Source organism: Drosophila simulans, chromosome 2L, assembly GCF_016746395.2.
Source record: "Drosophila simulans strain w501 chromosome 2L, Prin_Dsim_3.1, whole genome shotgun sequence".
NCBI lineage: Eukaryota > Metazoa > Arthropoda > Insecta > Diptera > Drosophilidae > Drosophila > Drosophila simulans.
In genome coordinates, this window is record NC_052520.2 from 22,653,869 (window position 1) to 22,680,632 (window position 26,764).

The 26,764-nt window shown below is 38.9% G+C and overlaps 1 long non-coding RNA gene across 1 annotated transcript; it reads left to right on the plus strand.

Moving 5' to 3' along the window:
- The first annotated feature begins 10 nt into the window (after window positions 1–10).
- LOC123327136 lies at window positions 11–26,764 on the plus strand. Its single transcript, XR_006541625.1, has 3 exons — window positions 11–100; window positions 6,848–6,895; window positions 26,161–26,764. It is a non-coding gene; the product is annotated as an uncharacterized LOC123327136 (long non-coding RNA).

Sequence of the window (26,764 nt, forward strand, 5' to 3'; positions counted from 1 at the left end):
AGCAAAACCAGTTTAAGACCCTGTTGGAAGTTCGCTGGCCTGTCGTTGGCAAAGTACCATATCAGCTGCGTTTTCCAAAGAATTAACATTATATTGTTCTGTAAGTTTATTTGTCAAATTATAAATACCCTAAATTACCCTTTGTCCAGTCGTGTCGTGTAAGATAGTAATTAAGTACGTACACTCTCAAGAAAATGTTGCTTACGCTAAGATTTAAGGAAATTAATAGAAGTCGAGCGCCTAAAAAACGAAATATCGGTACTGTTATAACAAAGTTACCACACCACAAATAAATTTGCCACCTGCTGATATCAGTTAAAAAATTTCGTTGCATGGATGAAAATATATTTACATTTCATTACATCAGGCTTATTTATAAACCTGATGCTGGCATCAGTGTTTAGTATTATAATACTTAATCTACTAACATTTTTTGTATATCAATTCGTTTTTACAGATAAAACAATCTTTAGTTAAAAAAAAAATCGTTAAATATACGTTACAGATTAAAGAGTTACGGTGGGCACAGGCAAATTGTGAACTTAAAATTATTTACGTAGGGGATTATAGTCTGCATGCACATTCCCAATTCTCTTTTATTTTGTATACAGTTCCCGATATTACAATTTTATTACACAAATTCAATGTGAATAGACATATAATACATACATACATATGTACCATATGCTGTCGAAACGATGAATATTGCTGTTATGTAAATACTTATAACTTATACGACATACTATTTTACTCAATGAGTATCACATCACAATATTACCATGATGTCAATTCATTGATTACTAGGAAAAAATAGTTATTGATGACTTCCAAGAAACGCAAAAACTAAACAATTCCTAGGGATTAATTTACAAAAAATATTTAAAACAATACAACTCTACAGGTATTGGGAGTGCAAGAAATACATTTTAGGGAACAATATATATTAAAAATATATTAAATGGGAGTGGCCAAAATGCTTTTGGCATATCGATAAAAATTAACACAGAGACATTAAACAAGAGAAAATGATACATATAGTCAAGTTCCCGGACTATCAGATACCCGTTACTCACCAAGTGGAAATTCGAACGCGAAATTTCATAATTTGCCTCGGATATCGATATATATTATGGAATGAAATGAGAAAAAAAAATTTAAATTACTCAAATTGGGCTTTGGAAGTTCGGCAGGGGAAAGGAGGTGCGAAAGCAAATTGATTTTTTTGGTATACCGAAGGACAAGTGTGGCGTGGCAATTTCGGGCAGTTTATGGGCGTTGCAAAAAGTTTTTCAGCAAGACGATAAAAATTTACAAGGATAATATAATTTTGAATAAATATCCATAATAATTTCAAAATGTGGGCGCTGCAAAAAGTTGTTGGGAACTCGATAGATATTTACACGACTAATAAAAATGTGAAAAATATCAACACACATATTAAAATAGCAATCCAGTTTTGCGCGGCTTGTGGGAGTTAGAGTAACATGGGTCAGCAAACTTGCGCTGCGTCTTTGTCTCTAGAATCTGTATGCTGAATCTCAACCTTCTAGCTTTTATAGTTCCTGAGATCTCGACGTTCATACGGACAGACGGACATGCCCAGATCGACTCGGCTATTGATCCTGATCCAGAATATATATAGATAGATATACTTTATATGGTCGGAAACGCTTCCTTCTGCCCTTTACACACTTTTCAACGAATATAGTATACCCTTTTACTTCTCGAGCAACGGGTTTAAAAATTAAAAACATGTTTTTAAGTGGGCGTGTCGACGATCTTACACAGAGTTGGACCAAAGACAGTATAATAACAAGATGCGTAACGGCCATACATTGGTTTGGCACTATGCAGCCACTTTTTTGGTGAAGGCCAAATTTGCTCTCTTTCCGCTCGCTTACGCTGGGAGCGTAAGAAATCTAAAAATAGAATTTTTTGCTTGTGTGAGTAAAAACAAGAGACGAGAACGCGTATATGTGTGCGTGTTGTGCTAGAAGACGATTTTCGTGCCGAAATCAATTCTGATCGAAGAAACGAATTTACATATTTGCAGTTGTGGCCAATTTTGTAGCAATATGATGATGGCGCGCTTTTTAAAAATATCAAATTGGAAAAGAACAAAAAAAAAAAAAATAGCTGAACGCTGAATATAATGCGCTTTTTAAATAATAAAAATGGTTCATTTACATACATCATATTAAGTCAAATGACTTAATAAGTATACTAAATAATTAAAGCAAATACAAAGGAAATTATTAAAACTACTGTAATTTGAAACATACATTTTCCAAAAAGAAGACATTACATTGAGAAATAAATATTTCATAAAAATATTAATTATTATAAATAATAATTTTATTAATAAATAATAAAAATGATAATATTTGATAATAATAATTCATAAAAAATAATAATACGTAGTAAAAAATAAAAATTAATAAAATAAATAAAAATATGAAAACTATTTATTGCAAAAGTCATATCTGGAGGCACGAAGTGCGGACACAAGCACTCAACAATCATTGCCTATTAATTTTTCACACGTCGCACGCTCAATACTGTAATGACAAAATTTCTACTATAAAGTCATTTTAAAAATTTATTTTGTGATATTATGATTCTGCTATTACTATTTCTAAGCTATTTTTAAATAATAGTAGCGTTAGGGCAAAAAATAATATAGACTTAAAGTCAAGAAACTTCTAAGGTGAAGGGCATATTTTGTCAAATTTACAATTTACTGCTATCACTGTATGCGTAGAAAAGAGCTGTTTGCTGTAGCGCTCTCCGCTCTTTCTCTCTCGAACAAAACCTCGAGAGAGCCGGGAGCCACCTCTAGAGCCACGGCCAAAAAATCGCGCGCCAAAAAATTGTATGGCGTTACGCATCTTGTTATTCTAGTGTCTTTGGTTGGACAGCATGAGCGTCACTAGAATTACGACTTTTATACAAACGGACGGCTAGTGATTTTGAACAAAAATTTACTAGATATTTTCAAAAATATGTACACAAAGTTGGGGTCAAATAATAGGTGTGCCGGTTAAGCAAAAAGTTATTTCTCACTTTTATATTTTTCTTATTTTTTTCTTCTTCAGTTAAATGAATAAGTTCTGTTTAAAGATGAGACGTTTTGTTTAGTCCTCGTCTATCTTTTAATTCTTTCTCTTTCTAGTCCGGAGGCTAGATATTATTCGGGAAATGATTTCTTTCATATGTCGTAGTGCAAAATAATGATCGGTGCTCCTGTACTATGGTTACAAACGCGATTAATACAAATCAAACGCAATTAATAATTACATTTAATGTAACGAGTGGTTGGCATGTTGGCCTATTGGCCAAAAGGTTAAATCACTGCTTAGGAGGACTGTCAAGAATTCAGCCTTTATGTAGGGGGCCTGCACCGTAAAAAAAAATTGTAACTTAAAAGTACATAACTAATTAAGAAGTTAGAAGACGAATCCAGGACAATAACCTCATTTCAAGAAGTCAAATACAAATTGCCTTGCAAGAACAGTTGAATTATGGGTACTGTTATGATTTGGATAAGTTTTTCATGTTATGGAGTTCAGTCGATATGCAGGGTTAAAACCATCATGGATTGTTAGGTATCTGTCAACATTTTTAACAACGTGGTTCTCCCATATGCCATCTGATAATGATCTACGACTTACAAGTAAATGTGCCAAACAATACAATCACTTTTTACGCGTTTCGGAAAAAAAAATTAAAACGATATCATTAAACTTTGGTAAACGGCACAAAGTTCCTAGAATCCAATGCCGGCGAAGATTGGCCATTGGCCAGAATGTAGTTTTTAAAGACGCTATGCGCCCTTTAATAAAAAGGAAAGTGATGAAACAAAATACAAAAATTAATTATTTTGTTTTTTTAATTTTTTTTATTAATTTTTGTTGACACTTTTAGTGCCAAAAAACCGCTTAATACTGCAGCGCACACACTTAACAAAATGCTTAATATTTTTTCTTATTTTTATTAATCTTGTAAATTTCTTGTTTAAGATCACCTGTTATAAGTTTTAATCATTCAATATTTAAGTTATTTTTTTTGCTTTGATGATTTTTCCATGATCTACAACTAGGAATATTATTTTGACCGAGTAATTTTATGCCCCGTTACTCGTAATGTAAAAGGGTGTACTAGATTTCTTGAAATGTATGTAAAAGGCACAAGGAAGCATTCGCGATCATATAAAGATATACATATGTATTCTTGATCAGGATCAATAGGCAAGTCGATCTTGCCATGTCCGTCTGTCCGTATGAACGTCGAGATCTCAGGAAAGCTAGAAGGTTGAGATTCAGCATTCAAATTCTAAAGACAAAGACGCTTATTGTTTGACTTGTCAATTTATATCTGTGTATAAAGACACTGTATCCACGCCTTTAATTTTTTCTCATTTTATTCCACAATATCTATCGATATCCAGAAAAATGATGAAATTTCGCGATCGCATTCACACTTGCTGAGTAACGGGTATCTTATAGTCGGGGAACTCGACTCTTTCATTCACTCTTCTTTTTAGGAGTGATTTTCCTTTTGACGCTTTAAATATATTGGCTTATTCTATTGTTTTCGATTTTTTAAAAGAAAATCGAAAAGTTTTTATTTCGGGAACACTTTTCTGATTGCGTTGAAGAACTTTTTATGCAGGCACAATACAATCCAATACTTTCTCCATTTTATATGGATAATCCAGAAAAATTATAAATGTTTTTGTTCGCCTTCCACTAGCTGAGTAACGGGTATCTGATAGTCGGGAAACTCGATTGTAGCATTGTAGGCAGCATTGAGTACACCGTAATTAAAACGGAGAAAACCAGTTCTCATAAATAAACAACAAAATTGTATATTTTGTAAAACCTTTAGTCGCCAATAGTGGCCACTATAGTCGAGTATCAGATATTCTTTACTCAGTTAGTGGAAGTGCAAACGAGAAATTTTAAAATTCTCATATAGAAATTGGAAAGAAATATAAAAAATTTAGATAGAATTCAGGAAATTTTCTGTTTTTGGCGGCTTATGGGCGTTAGAGTGGGATTGTCAACGCTCAAAAATCGCACGCTTAAAAAATAATTGTAAGGGGAGAAAATATCAAAGGAATATTGAATTTTCAGTCTGCAAAAATTTAAATTGAAAATGGATTATTTTTTTTTTAACTCGTAACTGTGTAGCCCTTACAATAACTTTTTATAACCAATTTCATAACCATGCTCTTTTCAATGCTTTGGAGTAACAAAACAGAAAAGTTCGTAATTCAGAACCATTTACACCTTTTAAGCAATTTATTTTTAATGTCCTCATACAAACGTTTTTTTAGGCCAATGGATGTCAAACTATGCAAACCAAATTTGCAGATCGGCAAGACTGATAGGTATTCTATATGTTAAATATTTCTTAAATATATTAAGAAATTTAAGAAATTTACTGTATGGCGTTGAAAATTTCGTAATTGATCACATTATCGTAAAAATGCCTTTCTGAAGGCCACAAAAACAAACATTATGCGATTATTCAAAGAAAGATAGTTAGTAGAAGAAGAAACTCTAGTACATAGAAGGATCGAACTAATCTTATATTGCGTAATAAGTCGATAAAGCTATATGACCCCAGTAGCAGTAACCATCCAGTATCGGCAAAGTCAGGTTAAGCTCAAAACTAGGAAGGCAACCCACGTGAATGTGTAGAGGCGATTGAAGCGGTAAAATAATATAGTTCACGATAAACAAACTTTAGGGAGCTTGCGCTCAGCTGTGACATACTAATTTAGGGTCATACTAGATGCAGTGTTATGCAGCGGGAATTTACTAGACGGGATGCAACCCTTTTCAGCTGCACCCGGAAAATTTGGATATCGTAAATAGAGTGAGTTTCAGCTGATCGTGATTTCCGGCGATGGCCTACACCTCGGCTTGAGTTTCCGTTTTTTTTTCTTTTCTAATGAAATAGTCGATGAGTCAAGTCGTGAAAAGTTCGTGTCGTGAAAAATTATAACCTGCGGGCGTAAGATTTTTTTTTCTCTCTTCGCTTAAAATATTATTGCAGTGAGTTTTCCTTTACACAAAACGGTGCGCGGGTTATGTTTTGCGTGTGTTTTCCAGGCAGAAATTTAAGCTGGAACAATCTTCGCTTAGATTGGCGTAGCCATCGCGCAGCACCATCGAAGGCTCTAACTTTTTAGGCGGGCAGAAAGAGAGAAAAGAACCTAGTCAGGCCGTATAGTGGAGCGCCCTTCCCATCGAGGGGCAGAAGAGGAGAAGAAGCAGCAGCGGGACCACAGTCGACGATAAGTTGAGACCTTGAGATGCGTATTTAAGTTAATTGCCAAAAAAATGCATAACTACCCCAAAGTGAGGTTAAAATCGCGGGAAAAATTAGCGGGATTAGGAGTCCAGAATACACAGTGCAAAGTTCCTGATGAAGTATACATGGGAAAAATCTAAAATATATGTGAAAATGCTTGATGAGCCCTGTCCTGACATAACCCCACCTCGAAAAATTTATGAATCCAAGAATCGCATGAATTTTGCACTGAGAGAAATGAAGTTGTATTTATAAATTATTATTAGTGTTACCAGTATTCACAATAAGCTATAAAATTGTTTACTCGAGGAGGAGACTTAGTTTATATCACTTTTGTATTTCTTTATTGTATTTAAATTGAATTCCTTTTAGTATTTAATAATTTTTATTTTTATATAAGCTAACCTAAATCTAATTATTTTTCTAAGATGAGTTCATTTTCAGAGAGTGCGCGTTTAAATTTTCCGGTAAAATTTGGAAAAGTTTGTTCAAAGTGTTCGTGGAAAATGCCACGCTTTCATTTCAGCTCATTTGCGCCGGGAGATCGATCTTTCGCCGAGGATTGAAAAGTTGAGTGAGTTTTATTTACAAAAATTTAGAAAAATTACTGGAGGTCACCATTTTGTTGGCGAACAAAATTTCATATTTTATTACACACCAGAAAAAAAAAACATGGAAGCTAAACAGTAAAAGTAAATAAATTTGGGAATTTATTAATTATTATTTAATTATATTATTAATTGTTAATAATTGTTAAACTTTTCTTTCCATGTGTTTTACGAGAAGAGAAACTTGCTGTACACCAGCAAGTACAGGTACTCTCGTCTTCCATCCCTTTATTTCGTTACACGTTACAGTTTAGTTAAAAATAATAATAAATAAGTTAAGGTGGCGCCCAACGTGTGGGGCCTTAGTGAGTTTTTCAATTCATTTTCACTCTCGAATTAATATCTTCAATCCTTTCTTTTAAATTTTCCGTTTCAGTTTCATACTTCCAAAATTGTTGTGTTCAGAATTAGTTGTGGAGTCCACGTCAAGTTAATACTAGTATTGCTGACTGGCCATAACTAAGACTTATCCCAAAAATTATCCTAAGTGTAGCAAACGGATAGGTGGATTTGTTGAGGAAAACAGAGTAACAAGTAACTCCGGTTTGGTTTCTGTCCCGGTTTAATATACTTCGTTGAGCTAACTAAACGATATTCTGAAAAAAAATCCTTAATGTAACATGAAGGAAAATCTTGGTATCACTCGAGAGAAATGCCATATCCTCATATAGTATTTTTTTTCTTTTTCACTATTCTTCTAAAATAAGATAGATTTCTCTAGGTTGGAATATTCGTGTTGGTTTCGTTTTGAAATTTAGTCTTACAAATGGAATATCTTCTTTAAAGAAAACACCTTCTACGTTTTCTTGAGAATTTTAAGCTGAAATAATAGACAGAACTATGAAAGGAGAACATCAAGCCAAGAGTTCAGTTTTATTATCTTTCTCGCACCTTATCGTTGATTTTTTTTGTATACAATTTTATTTTATATTTCTCTCTATTTTGGAAAGTGAGATTTTTCTGAAGTATGAAGTTGACAGAGAAGATGACAGATTTGGTACAAAACGCTATCACCGCAAGCATGCAGCGAGTAATGTCCAATCCCAGTTCGGCAGTATTCGTTACAGCCAGTGAAATGTCCGCTGAACAACCAAGTGCCTATGAGAGGCCGTATTTAGCAACGCCAAATCATATTCCTTCTTTACGAAGCGCTACTTCCGATTTGTTTGATCGGCCGGATAAAGTCGTCCGCATACTGAATGGTTGGAAATTAAAATATTCCGGAGTAGGAGTGTCAGTGGACAATTTTCAAAGAGTCGAAGCACTTACTAGGCAGACGTTGAATGGAAATTTCAACTTGGTAATGAGGAATATTAGCGTATTGTTTGAAGGCAAGGCTAATGACTTCTTTTGGCGCTATCAGAAAGCCAACGGTGAATTCTGTGGGAAAGGTTTTGTACAGCTCTACGACTGCAATTTCGACAGAGTCGCGACGATGGTGACATAGAGGAGTTGATTAGGAACACTAAACAAAAACCAAATGAAACCCGTTTAAACGTGAGATATCCGAGGTCTGTCATTAGATAAAAGATGAGGTGAGGTCAAAATACGGAAGTGAGAACGACATTGAAGCTTTTTAGGAATTGCCGAGTTGAAGGACACCGCTATCAAGAATTTCTATCCGAAAGACGAGTGTTTTGATTATGGGTGTGGTGCAGGAAACACCATAAACCAAGTTGCAAAAAGGTTCAAAACAACTTCACGGTCGGCATGCCGAAGTTGCCAGTCAAACGAAAGACTTTGAATGCCTCTCGAAATCAGTCAACCATGACCGATCACTAGAGAACACCAATAACATTGTGTCTCTAACCCTCCCAGCCGAATCAATTAAACCTGTTTATTCACTGCTTCACAGCAAAATTTCGGAGTTACAGAATGTCTGCATTCCAAATCTCAGAGAATCCCCAGTAATTCTTAAACGGAAGTCTCGCAGTTCTCGTCGATTGAAATTGTTTTGGAAGAACTTTAAAATGTGTAAAGCCAGTTTGGATTATATTAGTTCTATCCCGACAGGACCTCGAGACCCTCAATTGTTCTTACCGATTCTTTTATTGAATCCCTGGTTTATGGATTGTTGGATTCAGGCTCGTCGATTAGTGGTATTGGAGGAGAGAGTTCTCCGCGCTAACTTGAAAATAGCTGAAATATTGCCGCCCGAGCCATGCCAGCAAGCCGTGGTGGATTAGCACGAATAATGCGAAGGTGACAAAGCTAAGTTAGCGAATGTGATCAATTGTTTTCCCTCATTTAGTCAGGAAGGGTAAGGTAAGACGAATTTAATTTCTCACTCGATTGATGTGGGAACAGCAACGGCCTGTGAAGCAACGACATTTCTCTGTCTCCCCCGCTTTCGAAAAAACGATGTTTGCTGAAATTGACAGGATGTTGCGATTAGGGGTAATAGAAGAGTCTGAAAGTGCTTGGTCTTCGCCAATCGTGATGGTAACTAAGCCAGTTAAAGTGAGAATTTGTCTTGACTGTCGCAAGGTCAATAGTTTTACAGAAAAAGACGCATATCCGTTACCCCAAATAAACATGATATTGAGTCGTTTACCGAGAGCGAGTATATATCGAGCCTGCATCTAAAGGATGCATATTGACAGGTCCCTTCGGAACCTAAATCTCGGGACAAAACGGCTTTTACCGTCCAAGAGACCGTTATATCAATTTACAGTCATGCCTTTTGGGCTATGTCCCGATAAATGGACAAAGTAATGCCTGCTCATTTGAGAAATTAAGTTGTTATCTATCTAGACGAACTGTTGATAGTATCTTCCAGTTTTGAGGGCCATTTAAATGTACTGAGGGAGTTAGCCCTGCACATAAAGCGCGTGGGCTTAACGTTAAACGTCGCTAAAAGTCACTTTTGTATGCGACGAGTACGCTATTTGGGCCACATTATCGGAGACGGGAGAATACGAACGGACCCTGACAAGGTAGCCGCGATCACCGATTTTCCATTGCCGAAGAGTTTGAAAAGTTTGCGGAGCTTCATGGGATTGTGTGGATGGTACTGAAATTTGCGCAAACTTCGCAACACTTTCTGAACCATTAACTGGCTTAATGACTACGAAGCGAATGTTTGGCTTAACGAAGGATGCAATTGAAGCGTTCAGCAAACTCGAAGAGTGTCTCAGTAAAGCTGCGTTCCTGTGTAGTCCGGATTTCGCGAAGCCGTTTGCAATACATTGCGACGCTAGTAAGTCAGGCGTAGGGGCGGTGTTGGTGCAAGTATCTGAAGAGGGTGACGAGCGTCCCATCGCCTTCGTCTCAAAGAAACTGAATAAAGCTTACGCAATTACACAGTCACAGAGCAGGAATGTTTGGCCGATATAGTAGCTATTAAGAACTTCAGAGCTTACGTGGAAGGACTCCCATTCAATATGATAACTGACCATGCGTCGCTTAAGTGGTTAATTTACGACTAGCGCGAAGGGCATTAGCTTTGCAAAGATTCAATTTTGAGATTGAACACCGTAAGGGTTCTTTAAATGTTGTCCCGGATACATTGTCTCGTGTAAACGAAGAGATTGTGGCCGCTGTGGATTGAAAGATAGCTTGATTATTGATTTAGATTCAGAATTTTTCCAGTCTTGTTTTTTTTTTATTATTATTTTTCTTGAAATTACAATCTGTTTTTTAAAAATTAATAATAAGTAATTGGTTGACTAGATGTGAAGAATAAAAGAAGCGGCCCTTCCCAGTGAAAGGATACGCTAATACATTAATAATTTAATAGTTTAATTCTTCATTATGTATATCTTTGAATCAAATGTACCATTCGGCTTTTGTGATAATTCTAAGCATTTTTGTTTGCGTTCACTGAATTAGCTGTAAGTGGAATTTACTGGCAGTTCCCCAGAGTTCTATTCCATACGTCCATATTGGTTTTATTATCGCCTTGTATATTGCTATTTTATTATGTAATTCTAGTTTTGAGTGTTTTCCTATTAGCCAGTTAAATTGTCGAAATTTGTTTTTCATTTTATTTCGTTTATTTAGAATGTGTTGTTTCCATGTTATTTTTGAGTCAATAGTTAGTCCAAGGTACTTGGCATATGGGTGTAATAATATTTGATTGTCATTGATTTTAATTGCGAAGTTTTTGGGTTGTCGTTTTGTGTACATTACTTGTTGAGTTTTGTCTTTATTTATCTCTATACCACATCTCTTAAACCAGGATACTGTTTGTATCATGATTTGTTGTAGTGTACTTGCAGCTGTTCTTTTGCAAGCGCTTGACGACATTAACACAGTATCGACCACGAACGTCGCAATCATTGATCCAGGGGTAGTTGGCACTGGAATATCGGAGGTATAAATCAGGTATATGGGCCCAAGCACACTACCTTGGGGAACACCCGCTCACACTGGCATAATATCTGAGCATTCATTGTCGTATTTGATATAGAAATATCTGTCCGTTCTATAGCTTTGAAGGATGGTATATATGGTAATATATTTCTGAGCTTATGCAGCAGTCCTTTGTGTCATACTTTGTCAAATGCTTTAGCAGTGTCCAAGTACACAGTATAGCAAAATTTCTTTTTGTCAAAACCGTCACTTATTTTGTTAATTACTCGATGGACCCGTTGTACAGTCGAGTGCTGCTTCCGAAAGCCGAATTGGTGGGGATTATGTTTTTTTGCTCTAGGATTGGCCCGATTCTATTAAATAGGACTTTTTCAAATACTTTTGAGAGGACAGGTAATAAGCTGAATGGTCTGTACGAGCATACAGTATTAGCGTTTTTGTTTGGTTTTGGAATTACTTTAATTTGGCCTACCTTACAAGTTTTGGGAAAGTACTGCAATCGAAAGATTCCGTTAAACAAGTATGTAATATAGCGTCCGGTAGTGCTTTAAGAATTTTTCCTCCAATTAAATCATATCTGGGGGCTTTCTTGTTTTTAATTTGTTTTATGTCAGATTTAATTTCTGCCTTTGTTATAGTTTTAATTGCACAATTTAAGTTGGTGATTTGTCTTGGAAGCTCAGCATTGTCGTTGTCCATTTCATTAGTAAATGATGTTTTAAAGTGCTTAGCAAGAGTGTCTGATTTTTCTTTGTTTGATTTCGACCATGTGTTGTTGTTTGTTTTTATAGGTGGCTTGTGTATAGTTGAGTTCGTCAATTTTTTGGTCACTTTCCACAGGGAATAGTTTGTAGATTAGGAAGTACGAAGTTTGCTAAGGTAGTTGAGGCCGGCTATCTTTGTCTTTCCTGAGAGTTCTCTTGAGCTCGTCTGTTGCTCTATTAAGTTTGTTTTTATCTCCTGGATGCCTAGTCCTTTACCATATCCTCCTAATTATTATCCATAATCCTCCTAAGTTTACGCTTTTGTCTGATTTTGTCTCTAATAAAATTGGGAGTTTTCTTAAAGTGATCATTTTTACAGATGGTGTCGATTGCGTTGCTGCATAAATGATATTGTCACTTAAATATGCTACTGCAGAGTCCAGTTCGTTGTTTGTCTTTAGAGAGATATTTATTTCCATGTTCTGTTCCAAAATGTCGCGAAACATGTTCCAGATTATTTTGTGGTTAAATAAAGGGGAGTCGTTTTCGTTTTCTTCTAGCCAACCATGTAATGTAATTAATATTGGGGAATGGTCGGAAGAGAGGTCTAGGCATGATTTTATTGTTAGTTTCTCGCTTGTTATATTTCTTGTAAGTCAATTAAGTCCGGTAGTTTATTTGTGTCAGTTGGCCAGTATGTCGGCTTTCCTGTGCTTAGAGCACGGCTATTATTATTTCTTATTGCTTCATACAGTTGACGTCCCGTTGCAGTGCTATGTCTTGACCCCCAAGTTATGTGTTTGGCATTATAGTCACCTCCTGCCAAGTACCGATTTCCCAGTGATTTTAGGAAATCGAGGTATTGGTCTTTTGTATTATTAAATTTAGGCGGGCTATAAACTGCCGATATATTTATTGGATCCGTTGTGTCTGAGGTCGATATAGTAGTAGTCTGTATGTAGTCCTTTTTTAAGCCATCGAACTCTATGCACTTGATGCTTTTTTTAATTTTTACTGCAGTACCACCATGGGCCTTACCGACCGAGTGATTAGTAGAGCAAATATTATAGTTAGGTATGTTTATATAGGTTTTCTCAGTTGAGTGTGTTTCAGAAATGAGCATGACGTCAATTTGCTTTTTATTTAAGAATGTTTTTAGTTCAAGTAAATGACGTGAAAGTCCGTTAGCATTTGTTAGGTGTAGCGATTGTTAGGTGTTTATTTGTCAAGCTTAGATAATAAAAGAGTGAAAATGTTCATCATATTTGTTATTTGGGCTATTAATTGTTTCATCATTTGTTTAAGTTCGTCAGAATCATTATGTGCAGTTTAGCTTAATTGAGTTGAAGCAGGCTGTATATCAGGTACAATAGTAGGTTGAGTTGGTTTGATGGCTAGTTACTTGGACTTCGGCATAGGATAAAGCTGGCGTCTTTAAGCTTACTACGTTATTTGTTGCGTTGTATTGTGTCGTTTGATGTGTTGTTTCTGTTACAGGTATTTCTTTTTTCCGAAGAGTTGGGTATTTTTGAATTTGCAGTGCTTTGTACACCATACAACCTTTTTAGTTTGCAGTGTGGTTTCCACTGCATAGTGCACATTTAATGCTTGTTCTATCCGATTTTGTGTTAATAGTACGGGATGATGAGCTGTGTTTTCCAGCGCACTTTACACAAGTAGGGTCTTTGGTCCAGTAATTTTTTGTATGTCCATATTTTTGGCAGTTTGTACATTGAGGAAGTGTTCGCTTTGGTCGCGATGGCTTAAAGATTACTTTGCAATGAAGTAGGTGCTCCATTTTATAAATGTCTTTATTATTGTCTTTTATTTTGAGTTCAATAGAGAATAGAGGTAATGGTTGTTTGGAGTCGTAGCGCTGGATGTTGTGTAAATTTATAACTTCATGCCCTTTCTGATCTAGTTCATTGATAATATCGTCTTTGTCTGTAGCATGATGGACGTTACGAAGAATTACCTTAAACCCTCTCTGGTTTTTTGGTCTGAAGGTGTAGTATTTGGTCGATTTATCTTTTAATAGTCTTAATATGCTGTGATAGTGAGTAGTTTGTAGTGGATGTATTTTTATTTCATTAGTTGATAGTGCTTTTAGTTCATATCATGTTTCTTTCAATGAATTTAACGCAGTAGTTAGTGCGTATATGTTTTCAACATTTTGAACATATATATGGGGCGGTTTTGCTTTTTTGTGCTCAATTTGCATTTGCGTATTTATTGTTGCATTTGTCCCATTGTCAGTTTGGTTTTCGTCTTCATCAGCTTGTGCTAATAGCTCAAAACGGTTGCTTGAGTGTGGCTCGGCTAGCCAGTACCAAAGACACTAGAATAACAAGATGCGTAACGCCATACGATTTTTTGGCACACGATTTTTTGGCCGTGGCTCTAGATGTGCCTCCAGGCTCTCTCGAGTTTTTGTTCGAGAGAGAAAGAGCGGAGAGCGCTACAGCAAACATCTCTTTTCTACGCATACAGTGATAGCAGACAACTGTATGTGTGCACACGTATGCTCATGCATTGTAAATTTGACAAAATATGCCCTTCACCTTAGAAGTTCGTTGACTTTAAATCTATATTATTTTTGATCAATTGGCACATGCGAAAAATTCTTGTTTTGCATTGCCTTAACGTTATTATTATTTAAATAAAGCTTAGAAATAGTAATAGCCGAATCTATATACATCACAAAATAAATTTCGAAAATGACTTTATTTTAGAATACTTGTCATTACGGTATTCAGCTTGCGACGTGAGAAAAATTAATAAGGCAGTGATTGTTGAGTGCTTGTGTCCGTACTTCGTGCCTCGGACTTTGGGAAATTAAAGGCACCATCTGATTTATTTATTAATATTTGCAAAATACACATTAAAGTTTTCGAAAATATTTTTAAAAATAATAAAAAACAAATGTGTATAAAAAAATGTATTGTTGAACAATGCATTAAGTGCACAAATGAAAGTAGTGACTTCTCATTATGTTTTTATGAAAATAATGAATGTTATGCACATAGAACAGATCTGTTTAACAAACTTATAAAAGTTTTCCTTTTTAAGCATTGCAAGTGGACTGTGATGATAGCTGATAGACAAAAAAAAGCAAGCTAAGCTCAGCATTCTATCTCATAAATAAAAAAATGAGCGATATTTAAATAATTGGCGACTGAAAAATGGACGCAAAATATAAAAAAAAAACTATAGTTAGAAAAATAACTTAATTGGGAAGAATGGAAATGTTTTAATGTTAAAAATTAAAATTTTTCAAGTTGACTCGAAGGCCTAATAAAGGACCCCATTACAATTGTAATGTCCTCCCCGTGGTGTTCCCTGGGTACCGATTATTACATAAACATAAATAACATAAATATATATAATATTATTATTATTATTATTATTTAGTTGGTTTCTATGTGTACTTCGACCCAGTAGGATCTATTGTACTACCCCTTCATGACTCAAGGATCTCCCTGAAGTCCAATGCACTGTATAAAAGCCAGAATTTTATTGGGGTTCAGGGCTGCAATTGTTTCCCGTGGGACTACATACATGCCCAGGAGTCTGTTCCGCCTGATGGAAAGCGCCGTGCAGTCACATATAATATGTGCAGAGCTCTTCTCCTCCATGAAACAGAAGCGACAGAGTCCACTGTCTGCAATGCCAATCTTATGCAAATGACTGCGAGGACCAGTTAAAATGCGTACGGTGTTTTTCCCGTGTGTCATTAAGGTCTTGAATCTTTTGTGGTTATATTCATGAAGGAGAATCTTAGACGGCCAAAGTCCTGGTAGGTGTTCCCAGAAGGACAGACGTTTTTCTTCCTCTATTGACTTAAGTAAGCCCAGTACTCTGTGGTGACCAACACCACAGAATGGTTCGGGCCCAATTAGAGGGTTCTCTGCCCCTTTCCTGGCTAGGTTGTCCGCTAGCTCATTTTCCGGGATGTTGTTGTGTCCCGGGACCCAGCTTATTGTGAGTTTGTTGACAGCTCCCAGTTTGTCTAGGGCTGTCCTCACTTCATTTACTAGCTTAGATGTTATCTTAGCTTTGCTGAGCGCCTTTATGGCTGCTTGACTATCAGACAGTATAGCAATGTCCTTGCCACGATAGTTCCTTTGCAGATTAAACAGCGTCCAATAGCACAGACCTCAGCTTGAAAAATGCTGGTGTATCTGCCCATTGATTCGTGGTATTTTAGCCTGGGGCCCACTTCCCTCGTCGGTGAGGGATCCGTCTGTATACCACTTTATTGTTTATGGTTTCATAGGGTGTACTTCCCCCAGGGTTGTCCAACTGTTTTTATTACTGAGATGAGTGCTGAAGTTTTGAGCGAACCTGTGCTCAGCTGGCATCTCATCCCTTGGTTGCATCAGCAAAGGGATATCCCATTTTAGGCTTTCAGCATCCTTTCTAGTGAGGTTGCAGTCATTTCCTGCTCCCTCAATTCTTATTAGGGTGGCTTTCCGTTTCATTTCAATGACTATATGAAGCGGCGTTACCTCCATTAATACTTCTAGGGCTGCAGTGGGACAGGTGCGCATTGCTCCTGTCATGCATATGCAGGCCATTCTTTGGAGCTTATGAAGTTTCACCTTAGTGGGCTCTATCACTCCAGGCTATTATGTCGATAACGGCAGTGCTGCCAACGTAGCTTTAATATTAACAAAAACTAACATTTATTCAATGGTGAAAAGAATTCAAAAACAGTGACAACTCGTCTTCTTTTGAGGTGGGAAAAGTCGTTAGGCACTTGTATTTATTTTCCCAACATTAACCACAGCACTAACTTAGAAAAATTTCAGAATAAAAACTTACAAATAACAGTACAAACATGAATGCGTAGAAGGGTATACTAGCCTCGAATATATTCTTAATCAGGGTGAATAGGCACGTCAATCTAGTCATGTATGCCTATCCGCCCGCTCGTCTGTTACGATAACCACTGTGATATGAGGAAATGTAATAGATAGAAAAATAAATTGATTCTACGCTCCACAAATATCTTTCAGACCGTTGCCACACATATAAACAACCAAAACTGCCACGACTACACTCTTGACCTTTTTTTTATATTTATATTTGTTTTGCTTATATCTACCATGATACAACGTCAACATTTTTGAACAAATTTTGATTTTTTATTGTTTTTTTTTTTTTTTTTTTTTTTTGCCAGTTTTCTTATATTTACCACTGCACGTTCACCTTTCACCTTTCAACATTTTTCTAGATTGCACTCTCAAAAGCCGTTTAAGCGTTTCCTTTTCTAAGTTCCATGTAGTCAAATCGACCGTTGTGGAACTGGGCATCCTCTGGGAGGAATGACAATTGAATCTAAAACTTTTGATAAAATTTTTGATCAAATTACTTACTTTATTATAAACATTGAGATATTAAACAAATCTATTTTAATTGGTTTTAATATTTTCGTATATATATATATTATTCTATGTGTTCTTTATATTAAAATTACTTTTTCCGTAGATATAAAATGATAATTACGAAAAATAGATAAATAGATAGCATAGAGAATGCTCCAGTCGATTTCCCCGAATATCAGATACCTGTTACTGAGCTGGAAATGTGAACGAAAAATTTCAATTTTTTTGGAATAGAATTTTAATTTTGGAATAGAAATTGGGAAAAAAAATAAAACTTAAAACATAAGTAAAAATTGTTCAAAAGTGAGGAGGTGACAGTTTTGGTAGGTTTGCAGCCTTAGAGTGGGCGTAGCAATATAATTTTTGACAAATCGATAGTAATTCGATTGTTCCTGATCAGACTTCTTCTTGTTCCTTCTACACAAGTGGGCATAAGTATTTAGACACCATTAGCTTGCAACTGCCGGCTATGCTTTTCATAGTATTATTATTATTATGTGGGTTTCTATGTGTACTGCGACCCAGTAGGATCTATTGTACTACCCCTTCATGACTCAAAGATCATCCTGAAGTCCAATGCACTGTATAAAAGCCAGAATTTTATTGGGGTTCAGGGCTGCAATTGTTTCCCGTGGGACTACATACATGCCCAGGAGTCTGTTCCGCCTGATGGAAAGCGCCGTGCAGTCACATATAATATGTGCAGAGCTCTCCTCCTCCATGGAACAGAAGCGACAGAGTTCACTGTCTGCAATGCCAATCTTATGCAAATGACTGCGAGGGCCAGTTAAAATGCGCACAGTGTTTTTCCCGTGTGTCATTAAGGTCTTGAATCTTTTGTGGTTATATTCATGAAGGAGAATCTTAGACTGCCAAAGTCCTGGTAGGTGTTCCCAGAAGGACAGACGTTTTTCTTCCTCTATTTACTTAAGTAAGCCCAGTACTCTGTGGTGACCAACACCACAGAATGGTTCGGGCCCAATTAGAGGGTTCTCTGCCCCTTTCCTGGCTAGGTTGTCCGCTAGCTCATTTTCCGGGATGTTGTTGTGTCCCGGGACCCACCTAATTGTGAGTTTGTTGACAGCTCCCAGTTTGTCTAGGGCTGTCCTCACTTCATTTACTAGCTTAGATGTTATCTTAGCTTTGCTGAGCGCCTTTATGGCTGCTTGACTATCAGACAGTACGGCAATGTCCTTGCCACGATAGTTCCTTTGCAGATTAAACTCCGCACAGCGTCCAATAGCACAGACCTTAGCTTGAAAAATGCTGGTGTATCTGCCCATTGATTCGTGGTATTTTAACCTGGGGCCTACAACCCCCACCCCACTTCCCTCGTCGGTGAGGGATCCGTCTGTGTACCACTTTATTGTTTGTAGTTTCATAGGGTGTACTTTCCCCAGGGTTGTCCAACTGTTTTTATTACTGAGATGAGTGCTGAAGTTTTGAGCGAACCTGTGCTCAGCTGGCATCTCATCCCTTGGTTGCATCAGCAAAGGGATATCCCATTTTAGGCTTTCAGCATCCTTTCTAGTGAGGTTGCAGTCATTTCCTGCTCCCTCAATTCTTATTAGGGTGGCTTTCCGTTTCATTTCAATGACTATATGAAGCGGCGTTACCTCCATTAATACTTCTAGGGCTGCAGTGGGACAGGTGCGCATTGCTCCTGTCATGCATATGCAGGCCATTCTTTGGAGCTTATGAAGTTTCACCTTAGTGGTGCTAAGGCGTGCTCTATCACCCCAGGCTATTACTCCATAGGTTAGTATGGGTCTGACTAAGATAAGGTACAGTATTATGCGTGGTGAGGTTCCCCACGATTTTCCAGCAATTTTCCTACACGTGAAAAGTGCTCTGGTGCACTTATCAATTGTCTTATCGACATGAGTTTTGAAGCTAAGTTTGGAGTCGAGGGTTATCCCAAGATACTTAACTTCTTTACTGGCCTCTATGCGACATTCTGACATGGTTATTGCCTTCATTCTCTGTAGCTTGTACCTATTTGTGAAAGGAACAATAATGGTTTTGCTAGGATTTAGGCTCAGGCCTACTTCCTTGCACCATTCGCTGGTCATGTTGAGGCCCAGTTGAATGATATGTTTTTTCCTCATATGGCTATAATGACAATATCGTCAGCAAAGCCCTGGCAAAGTATACGACTGTGGACGACTGTCCTCCTATAGTGACCATGGCTCGTCTAGATGCCAGTAGTGATTGGTCCATCTACTGGTTGTTGCATCTAGTCCTCTTCTTGCCAAGGATGCGTTGACCGCCTCATGAGAGGTATTGTCGAATGCACCCTGTATGTCTAAGAAGGCACATAGCGCCACTTCCTTATGAGTAAGTGAATCCACAATAAGGCTTTTCAGGTGATATAGGGCAGTATCAGTTGATCTTGATCGGTAGAGCGGATGCTCTACAAGCAGAGTGCTTCTAATGCTGACATCCACTAGGTTTTTCAACGTTTTTAGCAAAAACGATGTCAAGCTGATGGGTCTGAACGACTTCGGATCAGTGATGTCTTTCTTTCCAGCTTTTGGAATGAAGACCACTTTTGCTATACTCCAAGCAGTAGGTATGTGTCCTAAAGCTAGACTGCTGATCAGTATTTTCCTGATCGGCACTGCGAGCTGATTTAGCGCTCGTTGTAGCAGGATTGGCTGAATGCCATCTGGACCAGGAGATTTGTAGGGCTGGAATGAACCAATTTCCCATCTTAATCTCTCCGTTGTTACTATTGATTTTGCTTTGGCCCCATCAGTAGCACACGGTCTACTTTGAGCCGTAACCGGGATATTCCCATCCGTTTGAAGCGTGCTTCCCGGAAAGTGAGTTGCCAGTAGTAGCTCAAGTTTCTCCTTACTTCCTATAGTATAGGAGTTATCCTCTATACGTAGTGCCTGATTTGATTCTGGCACTCCTTTGAAAATTGCTCTGTGAAGTCTTGCGCCTTCACATGTGTTTACTATTGCCTGGATTCCTGATCTCAGGGTTATACATGGTCAGTTTATTCCGGTAGGCATCCCAGTTCCCTTCACTTTTTGCTTTGTTAAAGAGACGCCTGGTCGCTTTCCGCAACTTCCCCAATTGGTCGTTCCACCATGGAGCATATTTTTCCCTCTTGGCTCGACCAAGGGAGCAGTTATCTCTAAACGCGTTAGTAAGACACGAGCTAATATCTTCTACGGCGGCCTCCAGTTCTAGAGTGGTACGGAGTTTCCCGGTTACCCCAGAAGCTGGATTCCGCAGTAAGGAGGCATTGAACCCTTCCCAGTTCGTATTCCTGGGATTGCGGCTACGCTCGCTACATTCTAGATTTAGCCCTATGTTAAAACGAATCTGTGATCTGACACTGACTTCTCAGGAGATACGTGCCAGTCGCTTATATGCGAAGCCACTCATCTGCTGGAAAGTGTAATGTCCAGAACATCACATCTTACCCTAGTTACAAATTTCGGAACATTTCCGACAGTTAGGATTTCTAGATTATTATTTAAGATAAATTCTAAGAGTGACTCACCTCTTTGATTCACGTCGCTGCTGCCCATATCTCGTGATGTGCATTTGCATCACATCCGATGATGATGGGTGAGTGTGTCCTCTTGCGGTGGGCACGCCTCGTCACCGGCAAAGTATACCGATGCTACCACAGTCTTCATGGCTGCTCCCACATCTTCTACCACGATCGGTACACAGTCCCGCGTGAGAAATTCTGTAAGTATATAATAATTAATACTTCTACATGCCAGGATACAGGCTCTAGGGCTAGAGGCCCGTTGATCCCAAATCACCTTGGCGTTCTTCACGTACAGCACGTAGCCACTCAGTAGTGGTTGCGTTGCGGCAGTCCACTATCAGGTGGCCCACCCTGAAGTGGATTCCTCCCAACTTGATTGGAGAATCCCAACCGGAGAGGACTAGTTCCTCCAGTAGTGCGTCCTCGAGCTGTGAGAGGTTCTCACTGCTGAGGATGACTTTGGGATACCCCTCTGGTTCGACCGCAACCTTAATGGCCCCAGTTACGGTCGCATATGATGGCTTGCGTACCTCAGTTGCCTTTGCAGCCCTTGAGGTACTTGGGCCATCGAAGGGAGCAGTCAGTGGCCTGCTCTTCTCCACCTTCTGCCTCTTAGGCGTTTCCGTCGGAGGCGTCAGGGTGGTGTTTGCCCGCTTCGAAGCAGAGTTCGGCTTTTGCTCTAGCGGCTGCGGTGTCTTCGCCAGAGACAAAGCTTCTGCGGGTGACTTGCCCTGCTGAAGGTAACGAAGATACCACTTCGTTCTGGCCCTGCTCAGCCACTTACGGTTAGGGTCATCCCGGGCCCCAGGCTGACCAAGTTGCGGTAATGGGTTTTAAGCCCGTCTCGCTTGGCCGGCTTGGACCACATTCGAGTGACTCGGTGTGGCTGCCCAATACTTCCCTCTCGTAACTGGGCGTGCTTGTGCCGTTGGCGCACTCCGTTTAGGAGCATTTTTTGGTGTTACCACCGAAGTAGGCCGCCATCCGTCAAGGAGACGGTCCTAGTAATGTCTTGCGACACTTCCCGCACTCAAGGCCTGCGGTATTTTAAAATTATTAGGTCTATTGCTCATAGTACCCACGAGTTGCAGAGAAATAAAAGGTCCGCCCGGGCAAAGATCCGCAGTACCCGGGTAAGGCTAACTAGACCGGGCGGACGCCACTTGCCCGGACTCTCCGTTATCGACTGGGCTAGTTATTACACGGGCCCCCAGCCTGGCAGACTTTCGGCACGGGTCGAATGACACCTTAGTCCGGCCCGGAGGTGTGGAAATTTTTGAGAGTTACCAGCTACAGCCCAACTACGATTAGCCAGCACTCTTAGCAGAGACATGACCTAACTAAGAGCCTGTTTCCAGCCTCCCTCGCATGGAGAGTGTAGTTGCACTTGCAGTAGTGTGTCACAATTACGGCGCGTACCACCGTTGGTGGCGCGTTGATACCCTTGTGATACCTCCTGGCGTGGCGGCCAAGTGTTGGAATTAATTTAAAGTAATTGCAAATTGAGTAGTTTTTACTATGCATAGAAGGTACAGTTTTCAGCGGACGACTAGTTGCATGCTTATCTCTCGGTCCCGGTGTTTTTTTTTTTTCAAATAGTAAAATCTGAGACACGTGCAAGAACACTGTGAATAGATAAGCACTTAGCTTAGCGCCTAGCTTGGCGAGCGATCAAATTTTTCTTACCTTTTTCTAGTATTCTGCACTTGTTTGCATTCGGACTTTATTATCTGTGCGGGACTGCCAAATACCTTGACTGCGGTTGTATGAGCGAGACAGAGTCTGAAGAATTGGTTGATCAACTGAGTAAACTTTTTTAACCGACGAGGCCGAACGTATAAGAAAGAAGACATACAATATGGATCCACAACAACTACAGGCAGTCATAAATGTAGCGGTATCGGCTGCATTAAATGTGCAGAGAGAATATTTTGAAAAGAAGTTGGAGGAAGTCAAAAATAAGTTTACCGCTTCAACAATATATGCTCCTGAGATTGCAGTGTACGTGCCTATTGCTGTAACCGGCAATGATGAAGGCCTCGATGCGGTAAAAGCATTGCCAGAGTTTAATGGGTCTCAGGGAAAATATGTTTCTTGGCGACAAGCAGCAGCAGCTGCATATGAATTATTCAGAGAGTATAGGGGTAGTTCTAGGCATTACCAGGCTGTTCTCATAATCCGTAACAAAATTAGGGGATCTGCTGACTCTGTTCTTTCTTCATTTAATACAGTCCTTAATTTTGACGCCATTATTAGCCGCCTTGACTTTACCTATTCTGATAAACGCCCATTACACTTGCTCGAGCAAGAGCTTAGGAAGGGGCAGATGTCAGTTTTATGAGGAGGTTGAGAAGAAACTCTCACTCCTTACAAACAAGACAACCATGACATATGAGACGGACCATGCCCGATATATGAATGATAAGCATAGGTCTGATGCTCTGCGTGTCTTTATTTCTGGGCTAAAGAGAAACTTAACTGATGTTCTATTTGCTGCTCAACGTGCAGACCTGCCTTCAGCCCTAGCAATGGCTCAGGAAATAGAGGCAAATCACGAGAGGCATGCCTTTGCGACACAAAATGCCAGGTCCATAGAAGAATATCTCAGGCAGGCTCAAAATCGTCAATTACAAAGGACAACAGAATCCAACCATGAACCGACGTTCAAAAAGTGGGTAAAAAATCCATTTTTTACAAGGGACAATGGTGGACGACCCGTTGTTGACAATAGACCGATAGAGAAGATGGACGTAGATCCAACATTGTCGAGGTTTCGTCAGCTGACAAACTTTCAGCGCCCTCAGGGTTTTTCCATGCCACAGGCGCTTGACGCACAACAGCAGAGTGCACAAAATAGACCGACTAGCTCTCAAAGAATGTCTGATTTCAAGCGTAAAAGGGGTAACCATCTGTTTGAAGAAGATAGGAATGATCAAAAGGAGGATCATTATAATCAGATTGCTAACGATGCGGTGGATGACATAGACGGTGAAGAGGAAACCGACTATGAAAGCGATTCCGTACATTTTTTAGGGGTTCATCCCTGCTTCCGTTCGTCCAGCGAACAGTAGCGGGGGAGAACGAAAATTTCTAGTGGATACGGGAGCCTCTAAAAGCTATATCAAGAAAGAGACAGGATTGCCGACTTCAGTTCCCGTCGATTCACCTTTTATTGTTAAGTCACTTCATGGCTTTGAAAAAATAGAACGCAAATGTGAGCTTGACCTGTTTGGTGTAGAGAGCCATTTCTTCTTATTACCCGGACTTAAAACATTTGACTGCATAGTTGGCCTTGACCTTTTAGCTCAGGTAGGTGCGACAATTGACCTCAAGGGCAATTCTGTCAAGTTTAATGGAGGACGTGAAGATCTACACTTTCAAAAATGCGCTCAAGTTAACTTCACGATGATTGAGGATATGTCGTGCCCCCAAAAGTTTAGGAAGATTTTCAGCAGATGATGTGTAAAAACTCGAGACCCTTTGATGACCCCAATGAGAAGTTACCAACACAAATGTCGTAGCGACCATTCGAACAAAGGACAATGAGCCAGTTTATTTAAAATTGTACCCGTTTCCTATGGGTGTTTCCGATTTCGTGAATCGGGAGATCAAAGATCTACCCAGAAATGGCATTATTCGGCCATCCAGGCCTCCCTACAATAAATTTAAAATTTGCCGATATTTACCCGATGCCGAGTATAAATATGATACTGTCTAATCTCGGGAGGGCACCAATTTTTTTTTCATTTTTGCGGTCTCTGACAAGAACCCAAAATCAAAAATTAAGCGTTGGAAAGCCCGAATCGAAGAGAGCGGTGCAAAGGTTATGAATAAACCGGGGAAAGAAAATTGCGTTGCGGACGCTCTGGCGCGACAAAATATTAATGCTTTGCAGAGCTCATCAGAGTCAGATCGAGCCACTATTCACAGTGAAGAATCCTCAACATTTGTCATTGAAGCCACGGAAAAGCCATTGAACTGTTTCCAGAATCAAATCGTATTGGAGGAAGCATCCGTGCCGAATAAGCGACTATTTATAGTATTTGGTACTAAGACACGTCATCAAATTGATTTTACTGATTGGGAGACATTACTGGACTTAGCAAGAGACGTAGTAACACCCATCGTAGTGAATGCCATACACTGTGAGCTTCCAGTCCTGGCCCGTATTCAAGATAGTCTGGTTCTGGTTTTGTAAGTCTTGGGTGGCGGACGTTATCAAGTCTGATGAACAATAAGAAATTTTAGTTATTGAACATAACAGCGCTCATAGGGCTGCTCAAGAGAACGTTAAGCAAGTGCTACTTGACTACTATTTTCCAAAAATAAATAAATTCGGTAAAATTGCAGCCGAAATCGTTTTAAACTGCAGGGTTTGCCAAAAGGCAAAACACAACAGGCATCCAGTAAAACAGGAATTAGGTATACCCCAATACCAACGCAGGTTGGGGAGATGTTACATATACACATCTTCGCAACAAGGGGAAAGTACTTCCTCGCGACTGTTGATAAATTTAGCAAGTTTGCGGTGGTTCAGCCAATTGCATCGCGTTCAATATCGGATGTAAAGGCCCCAATCCTTCAGCTGGTCAACCTTTTTCCTAATGTTAAATCGATATATTGCGATAACGAGGCATCGCTTAACTCCGAAACAATACGATCCATGCTAAAAAATCAATACGATATTGAAATAGCAAATGCCCCACCTTTACACAGTAACAGGTCATTTCACACTGTCACGAATAGAAAACCTGTCGAGATCATCCATGCTAATGCAGACTTTGCCCCTGATATAATCATGAGCCTAAAGAAGGCACAGGTGGAGCAGTTAGATCGGAATAATCCGACTAGGCAGAAGAGAGTATTTGAGAGGGGTGTAAGTTAAAACCAACAAGAGACTGGGGGATAAATTTACGCCCCTGTATGTCGAGAATAGGGTTGATGGTGATATAGGGACAACGGTCCTAATTCAAGGGAGGGTGGTCCACAAGGACAATATTCGGTAAGGCCACTTACAAGATTGATTTATAGGCTAAAAAGTTGTGGCAGATACTCTGGCGTGTTACCCAAAATTCAGGCTCGTATAAATGCTCACGCAACCATGGCAGTAAACATTAATACATTGTAAATTCAAATTTATTTAAACTAAAAAAATTAATATATAGCATTCTATATTCTATATTGCATATATTTTGCATTCTTTGAAGTTGCACTCTTGACCCAAAGGCGATTCTAAATCGGTTTTACAACTGTTAACCTAAAATACTAGCAAATACTATGTTCATTACTAAATCTTGTACAATTAATTTTAGTTTGTATTGTAGATAATTTGAAAAGCGCACACCGACCGGATATCACACCTCGATGAAAACAAATGAATGCAAGGTCGAACTAGAAGCGTTGCTATCAGCTCATGGAATGGGGTACAATTAACCGTTTGCAGCCTGTTGGTCGGCTCATCTCATCGACCTAGCACGCATATCAAGGATCGGCCAACTACTCTTCGTCAACTTGTCAACTAGTCAAACGAAGAAATGCTGCAGAATATAACTGGTTACAAATGCTTACAATCAGATGCCACCTTCACCAACATCAATCCGCTTTGCATTCTACGTAATGTTAAATATCATGATTTATCAGGCGGCAAAGTGGAGTCTCGATGTCGACAACGCAAATCCTTGATAACATAGACATATACGAGGACGCCCATTTTTAATATGATGGGGAGTAGTTAACATCAGTAAAAGCTGCGTGTGACGACGAACGACACACGAAGCTATACTACGGATGCTGGTCGGCGGCCGTGATCTGTGCGAGATAAGGTAATCTTAAGCTCTCTCTCTTTGTATTACTTAGTTCTGAACTGACAGTCGAAATAAAGAGACGTTATTGTAAAATAACTGCCGTAAATATAAA